The sequence below is a fragment of the Benincasa hispida genome, chromosome 12, assembly GCF_009727055.1.
Source record: "Benincasa hispida cultivar B227 chromosome 12, ASM972705v1, whole genome shotgun sequence".
Classification (NCBI taxonomy): domain Eukaryota; kingdom Viridiplantae; phylum Streptophyta; class Magnoliopsida; order Cucurbitales; family Cucurbitaceae; genus Benincasa; species Benincasa hispida.
Genome location: NC_052360.1, coordinates 28,344,260 through 28,352,566, shown reverse-complemented (window position 1 = coordinate 28,352,566; position 8,307 = coordinate 28,344,260). Strand labels below are relative to the sequence as shown.

Here is an 8,307-nt window from a genome sequence, read left to right as displayed (position 1 = left end):
TGGCAAAAAAATCCAACAGGGCGGGTCCCCGCCGGGACCCGCCCCGTTCGGGGTGGGGATTCCCCGGTTTGACCGGGGATGGGGCCAAACCGGGGAATTTATTCGAGGCCCCATCCCATGGGGACAGTATCCCTAACCCGACCCCGACCCTGACCCCAATTAATCTCCGACCCCGAATATATATATATATTTTTATTCCCTCCCCAGTCCCCTTTTGCTCTCGCTCATCCCTCCCTCTCGCTCTCGCTCATCCTCCCTTCTCGCTCTCTGCATCCCTCCCCTCTCGCTCTCTGCATTCCTCCTCTCTCGCTCTCGCTCATCCCTTCAAATGGCGGGGACGGGGGACAATTTTTCCCACGGGGCCAGGGACGGGAGACGCCTCCACGCCCCACCCCGGCCCCGTTGCCAACCCTTACAAGAGAAAACTCGTTTTCACAGATAACGATCAAACCATTATAATTGCTTTTTTTCGGGATCAAGAGTAACCCTTACAAAAGCTTGGAAATATTAAAGAATACTCTTAATTGAGTGGATTTACAATATTAAGCTCACAAAAAACAAATCCTCACCACATAAAATATCTCTCTCAAGAATAAGATGGAAATAAGAAAAATTGAAACCTGGAGAGAGCAATAATGGAGACTTTGTGTTTTTGGAGGATTGAAAATAAGGAAAATTGTTGTAAAAAATTTGGAGAATATAAAGTGTTTCAAAAGATAGGGAAGTTGGTGAAAAATATTATTTAATTTGGGTCATTGAATGTTTGGTAAAAGAAAATTGAATGGTTGAAATTTAAACTCAACTAGCCGTTAGACACCAATAAAAAAAAAAAAATATATATATATATATATATATATATATATATATCATTTTTAAAATCATTTCTTTAAAACTCAATAAAAAACAAATGTCTACCATGTGTCCAAAACTAGCCGTTAGACACACATATAAAATGGTATTAAATTCATTTTTTTAATTCACTTTCTTTTTAAAACCAATTCATTTTTTTTTTTTAAAAAAAAACCACCATATGTTACTCCTTCATTACTCCAAGTGACTTTTTCTAATTGGTCTAGTTTGATGTTTTGGCCGCCACATCACCATCTTTGGTATTTTTTCGTTACGCTTTTTTGCTATATCTTCTTCAAGATGCGTCGGAATTGTTGCTCCAAGCTCTATGCAATAGACATTTAAAAACACTCAAATTGTTAATAAATAAAAGCAGGTTTGTTATCATCAAAATATTAAATTAATTAATTTAAGATTAAGGGTCAAAAAGTCAACAGTATTTTCAAAGTTGTTATTCTCTTCTTTGCTTTATATGACATTGGTAATTAGTAATTGTCGACTTCGTATATATATGTTGGGATAATACAATGATCAACTCTCCAGTGCGTAAGGTTGATCCCTATGTGCGTTAGGGAAGACTGGAAAGTTTGTGTTAAGGGTTTCTTCAATGTGTATCCGACGACAAATTGACTAACAATCCTTACAGCATCGGGAGATCCATTCCTGGCACTATTTTTGCCTATTTCTTGATATTTTTAGGCGTCGAGAAATCTTATTATCCTTGTAGTGTATGGTGCAGATGTGTAAAAATGTTGAAATGAACTTACTTTCTCTTGACAAACTCTTTTGTAATGAATCTGTTTAAGTATAAAAGAAGATTCAAACCTTCATTTTTAAATATACACACAATGGATAGAAAGAAGAGAGAAAAATAAGAGAGATTATCTTGTAAGTTGTGATTTTCATAGTAGAGAGCTTTTTCCCATGGGTAGATCACCTCGATCGAACCACATAACTCGAGTCTTCTTCTTTCTCTCTTTCTTCTCTTCTATATCTACTTCATCTATGTTCTTGCATGTGGTTTTCATCATCAAATCAAGCTGCCATTGAAGAATGTTCTAAGAGCATTTCCTTACAGATCAAAACTAAGTGAATGAAATATTTCGTTTACTTACCTCTTTTGAGTAGGAGGACTTTTTTTTTAATCAACAACGTGGCACCCTGGAAACCATTTATTCCCACAGCTGTCCTCCACTTCCAAAATTTGAATTATTCTTGGGCCTCATTAGATTTATCCTAAAAGCCCAACAATAGTGGTATCAGAGTTAATATGGATCAAAAGATTTCAAATCTTGAAGAGTCAAGAATCAAGAACTCACTATAGATGGCTGTTGCAAGGTATGAAGTGGAGAAATTTGATGATAGAGGTGATTTTGGTATGTGAAAAGCCAAAATCAAACCAATCCTAGACCAGTAAAAGGCTCATTAAGCCATTAAGAATCCTGCTAAATTCCTAGATACATAGACAGACGAGGAAAAAAAAAGAATATGGAACTATCAGCTTATGGCAAGATTGTTTTAAACCTCAGTGATAGTGTATTACAACAGGTGATTGATCCAGAAACGACATTTAAAATGTGGAATAAATTAGAAGAGTTGTTTTTCACAAAAGATTTGCCTAATAAAATGTATTTAAGAGAGTTTTTTTTTTTTTACTTTCGAAATGAATTCTGCAGAGTCTTTAACGAAGAACCTTGATGAATATAAAAAGATTGTTTCAAAGTCTAAAAATCTTGGTGAGAAAATTGGAGATGAGAATGAAGCGTTTGTTCTTCTAAACTAATTACCGGAAGCCTATAAAAAAGTAAAAAATACACTAAAATATAGCAAAGAGACAATCAACATAGAAAGAATCATATCTGCTTTGAAAACAAGAGAAATGGAATTGAATACTACAAAGAAAGATCAACAGCTGAAGGCTTATTTGCAAAAGGGAAAACAAAGAACAGTCACAAGAAAAATGCAAAACAACAATCAAATGATGAAAATTCCATCAAATAGAAGGTTAAATGCAATTATTGTAAGAAAAAATAGCGTCTAATCAAGGATTGCTACACTCTTAAGAGGAAAAATCAGAAGAAAGAAAAGAACAAACAAGCTGAAGTCTCTATCGTTGAAAACTCCATTACCTATTCAGATGCACTTGCCTCCACTCAAGACAAAGCTATCCTAATCAACCCTATTGAAAAGCATGACTGGGTGTTAGATTCTGGTTGTACCTTCCACATGACTCCTTTCAAATCGTGGTTCAACACCTATAAAGAAATTGAAGAACAGCCTGTGCATATGGGAAATAATGAGGTTTGCAAAATAAGTTTCCTTAAAATTAAAGGATTGATCAATCAAACTATTAAGGAATGTGAGACATGTTCCTAAACTAAAAAGAAATTTTATATCTTTAGGGATGTTGGACTCAATTGGCTGTGGATATCGAGGCAAAGGAGGAACTTTTGAAGTAATTAAAGATGGAAAGGTGGTCTTGGCTGGGGAAAAGGTGAATAGAGTATTTATAATCAAATGCGTAGAGATGATAAACTCAACAAATACAGTGACTATTTCCACCTTGACAGAAAGTGATATATAGCATAAAAGGTCGACTCACATTAGTGTAAAAGGGGTCAAAGCTGTATCTAAATAGGGACTTCTTCCTTATGGCATCGGTGACCAACTTACTTTTTGTGAACATTGCATATTCGACAAGTCAATAGGGACAACTTTATCAAATCTCACTATACCACAAAAGGAATCATAGACTATATCCACTAAGATCTTTGGGGGTCAGCTTCAACTTCCTCACTAAGTGAATCAAGGTACATTCTAACCCTAACTAATGATTACTCTAGAAGAAGTTGGGTTTATTTCCTTAAAACTAATGATCAAGTGTTTGATAAATTTAAAGAGTGGAAAACATGATTGAAAATCAAACAATGAAGAAAATCAAGTACCTAAGAACAGACAACAGACTAGAATTCTGTGGAGAGGATTTTAATAAGTTTTGCAAAGAACAGGGTATAACTAGACATAGAACTGTAAGGCACACCCCTCAATAGAATGGAGTTGTAGAAAGACTTAATAGAACCATTATGAAGAGGGTTAAATATCTTTTATCTGATGTTGTATTACATGAAAAGTTTTAGATTAAAGCAACCTCTTACATAGTCTATACACTAAATAGATGCCCTTATACTTCCTTAAACTTCCTAACCCCAGAAAAGAAATGGACTAAACACCCTCCTAACCTAGATAACTTAAAGGTATTTGGGTATGTGGGGTATGTTCATCAGAACCAAGGGAAGTTAAAAAGGCCAGAGTTGTGAAATGTATGTTTGTTGGTTTCACTGATGGAGTAAAAGGCTTTAGAATGTGGCATCTTACAAAAAAGAGGTTTATTAATAATAGTAGGGACATGATTTTCAAGAATCTATAATGTTTATGTAAAAGCAAGAGAAATCAGATTGTACTCTTAAACTTGTGACCAATGAAATTGAGGTGGAGAATCTATCAGACCAACCTTCTAATTCTAATTCATATGATGAAACATAAAATCCCGAAGAAGAGATGGTTGAACATGGTGAATTTGAAGAAGTTCAACCTAACTTGAATCATTACTATTTAGCTAAAGACAGACAAAGGAGGACTATTATACTACTTGCTAGGTACACTAAAACAAATTATACGAATTTGGTCTTAAATGCCTCAGTGGCTCCCACAGATGATGAACCATCATCTTTTGAAAAAGCCGTGAATGGTCCTGATGTTAGAAGATGGGTAGAAGCAATGAATGAGGAAATTTAGTCATTGAAAATTAATGGAACATGAACTATAGCTCCTCTTCCTAATGGACGCAAGTCTATAACATCTAAATGAATTTTCAAACTGAAAAAAGACATGGTTGGTATTCAGAAACCTAGACATAAGGTTAGGTTGGTTGCTAAGGGCTACACTCAAAGGTAGGGGATTGATTATTTTGAAATATTCTCTCCAATGGTCAAGCAAACATCAATCAGACTTTTACTCTCTTTGGTGGTTCATAACAACTTGGAGTTGGATAAGCTAGATGTGGAGTTGGATAAGCTAGATGTCAAAACAACTTTATTTCATATACATCTAGAGGAGACAATCTATATGATCCAACCCCAAGGATATGAGGTAAAGGATAAAGAAGATCTATATTGTTTGTTAAAAAATTCCATTTATGGACTAAAACAATCTCCAAGATGCTGGTACAAGAGATTTAATGATTATATAGTAGACAATAGGTTTAAGAGAAGCTCATTTGACAACTTTGTGTATGTGAATACTAAGTCCTACATGGATAAGGTCTATTTTCTCCTTTACATTGATGACATGTTGTTAGTTGAAAGCTCAAAAGAGGACCTAAATCATATCAAAGATCTTCTAAAGAAAGAATTTGACATGAAGGAATTGGGGGAGTCTAAAAGAATCCCTGGTATTGACATCATAAGAAACAGGGATCAGTCACTTCTATACATAAATCAACAAGCCTATTGTGAAAAAGTAATCAAAAGGTTTCACTTATATGAAGCTAAACTTATGACTACTCCCATGGCTTCATATTTCAAACTCTCAGTAGCTAATTCTCCTAAAGAAACAGATATTGACCATAAAAATCAGATGGCATCTGTACCCTACAGTCAACAAGCAATGGGAAGCCTCATGTATTTGATGATTTCAACTAAACCAGACTTGTCCTATGCAGTTAGTTTGGTTAGTAGATATATGACTAACCCCGATAAAAGGCATTGGGAAGCAACTAAATGGATACTTAGGTATCTTAAGTAAACAAGTGAAGCTAGATTCATATATCAGAATAGTTCTAATTTAGAAACAAAGTTATATGGCTTTGTGGTCTTTGACTACACAGGAGATCTAGATAAACGAAGGTCCCTATCAGGCTACTGCTTCCTTTATGGTCCTAATCTCCTAAGTTAGAACGCAAATCTACAATCAGTAGTTACTTTATCCACTATAGAAGCTGAATTTATAGTATTATCATAAGCAATCAAAGAAGCTCTATGGTTGAAAGTATTACTAATAGATATGAGCATACAATAGAAAATAATCAAAATATTCTGTGATAATCAAAACACTATACACTTGTCAAAAAATCCACAGTTTCATAATCGGACTAAACACATAGATGTTGAGTATCATTTTGTACGAGAAATAATAGGAAAGAAAGAAGTTGAAGTTCTGAAAATCCATACCTCTGATAATGCAGCTGACATGATGACCAAGCTGATGACTCAGCTCGAATTCCAAGTGTTTCGAGTTAATCGACTTCGACCTACCTGAAAAAGGTTGAAGAAATCATATCGGAAGAAGCCCTATTTTTTTTTTTTTTTTTTTAATATTAGTTGATTTCAAGGTGGAGATTTGTAAAAATGATGAAATCAACTTTCTCTTAACAAACTCTCTTGTAATGAATATGCTTTAAGTATAAAAGAAGATTCAAACCTTCATTTTTTTGTAAACACTTCCTGTGATTTTCATAATAGAGAGTTTCTTCCTGTGGATGTAGATCACCTTGATCGCACCACATAACTCGAGTCTTCTTCTTTCTCTCTTTCTTATTTTCTACATCTACTTCGTCTCTGTTCTTGCATGTGGTTTTCATCATCAAATCAAGCTATCATTGAAGAATGTTCTTAGAGAATTTCCTTACAAATTAAAACTAAGTGAATGGAGTATTTCGTTAATTTACCTCTTTTGAGTAGGAGGAATTTTTTATCAACACCGTGGCACCCTAAAAACCATTCATTCACACAGCTGTCCTATACTTCCAGAATTTGAATTCTTCTTGAGCCTCATTGGATTTATCCTAAAAGCCCAACAGGATGTATTTCACAATCCATTTATTGCACAATGGCAAACATCATTAAGAGAATTTTATGACATTAAGAATATAAATTGTTGGTGAGGGAATATGAATTTATTCTTGTTGGAAAAATTTGAGAGTGATAACTATATGTTATATAGTCTATATCACTCGGTTCTTGTTGATTCTGATAAATAATGTTATAGTGAAGTTATAATTGTTATTACAAACTTCTACTTTATATCAACGTGGAGGATTAATCTTATTATCATATAGTTTAATTATATCTTTCTTTTGTAAAATTAAAACAAGAGTAATACTTTGGTACAACCAATCTTTCATGCATCCTCTTCAATCACACCGGAAATAGTATTTAATTAAAAATATATTTTAAAAAATCGCCACATGGCAGCTTGTGGTTGAGTACTAAATAGGATATATAAAGATGGATGAATACACCTAAATAAATGTGATCTTCACATGTGCACTCCAACTTCACTAAAAAAATAATAAAAAATAAAAATAAAAAATAAAAACCTTATAACTAACCAAGATTGAAGGCATAATATAAAATGAGATCTTCACATGTGCATCCCATCTAGTTAACTAAAAATCTTCTAACAAATTTTAAAATGGAAGGCATTATAGTATTCTCAACTTTCTAAAGCTAAAATAGATTCCTATATCTCTAGAACCTTTTTTTCCCTCTCGAGTTTTGTAAGTTGGTCAAAGTGTTTGAAGAACAGATTAGCCAAAATTTAGAGAAGTTAAAAGTAATTACAAAATTTATCTTTTATTTTTAATTTTTTTCCCTAATTAAAAAATCCTGAATAATTAATAAGCCTAATTGAAAAAATAAACAAGATTTTAGATTTAAAGTTTTAGTTAAAATAAGGTTTAATTATATAAGGATACTCTAAATTTTATGGTGCATTTTAATTACATCCCTAGATATTGGAAAGCTCTATTTATCCTTGAATTATGAAATTCACACTATGAAATTGTTAAAAATAAAAATCTTTTTGGTAAAATAAATAATAGAAATATTAACATGTAATAATTGATGTGCAAAACTTAGAAAACAATATATAATATTATTTACAACTATATTGGAGATTAAGATCATTATTACCATTTATTCCATCTCAAAGATCTCGTTAGAACTTTTACATTAATAAACTTTACACATCAACTAACATGTCAATTTAAATTAATGATGTTATAAATTATTTCACATATGTCTTTTAGAATGTGTTTAGGGCAAGAGCTATCCTAAAACTATAATAATCACCTTTTGTTATAGTAAATACTATTTTTTATTACTCAATTAGCTACCATCAACACTATTTCAAAACTCCAATTTGCTATAGTATTCATTATTTGTTACAGTTTTTACGGTTTTACATTCACTATTTTTTTATTCTTTATTAAAGTGTTTACTATGTCATTCTTAAACTAAAATAGTTTATACCTCAAACACATATTATTATAACTCAAACTAAAATAATCTACACCGAAACATAAACTATTATAATCCAGTTATAATAACTTGGGACTATAATAACCAACTTCTTACCCCAAACATCCCCTTAATTTTTACACATTAGTTAATTTTTCAT

At 32.8% G+C, this 8,307-nt stretch overlaps 1 long non-coding RNA gene across 2 annotated transcripts; it reads right to left on the bottom strand.

Moving 5' to 3' along the window:
• Positions 1–1,556: 1,556 nt before the first annotated feature.
• Positions 1,557–6,593, bottom strand: LOC120068312. 2 transcript variants are annotated; one of them, XR_005479156.1, is made up of 5 exons: positions 6,328–6,593; positions 6,078–6,161; positions 2,169–3,127; positions 1,965–2,085; positions 1,557–1,889 (listed from the first exon to the last, which is right to left on the bottom strand). It is a non-coding gene; the product is annotated as an uncharacterized LOC120068312 (long non-coding RNA). The 2 variants fall into 2 exon arrangements; XR_005479157.1 differs by lacking the exon at positions 2,169–3,127.
• Between the last annotated feature and the right edge of the window lie 1,714 nt (positions 6,594–8,307).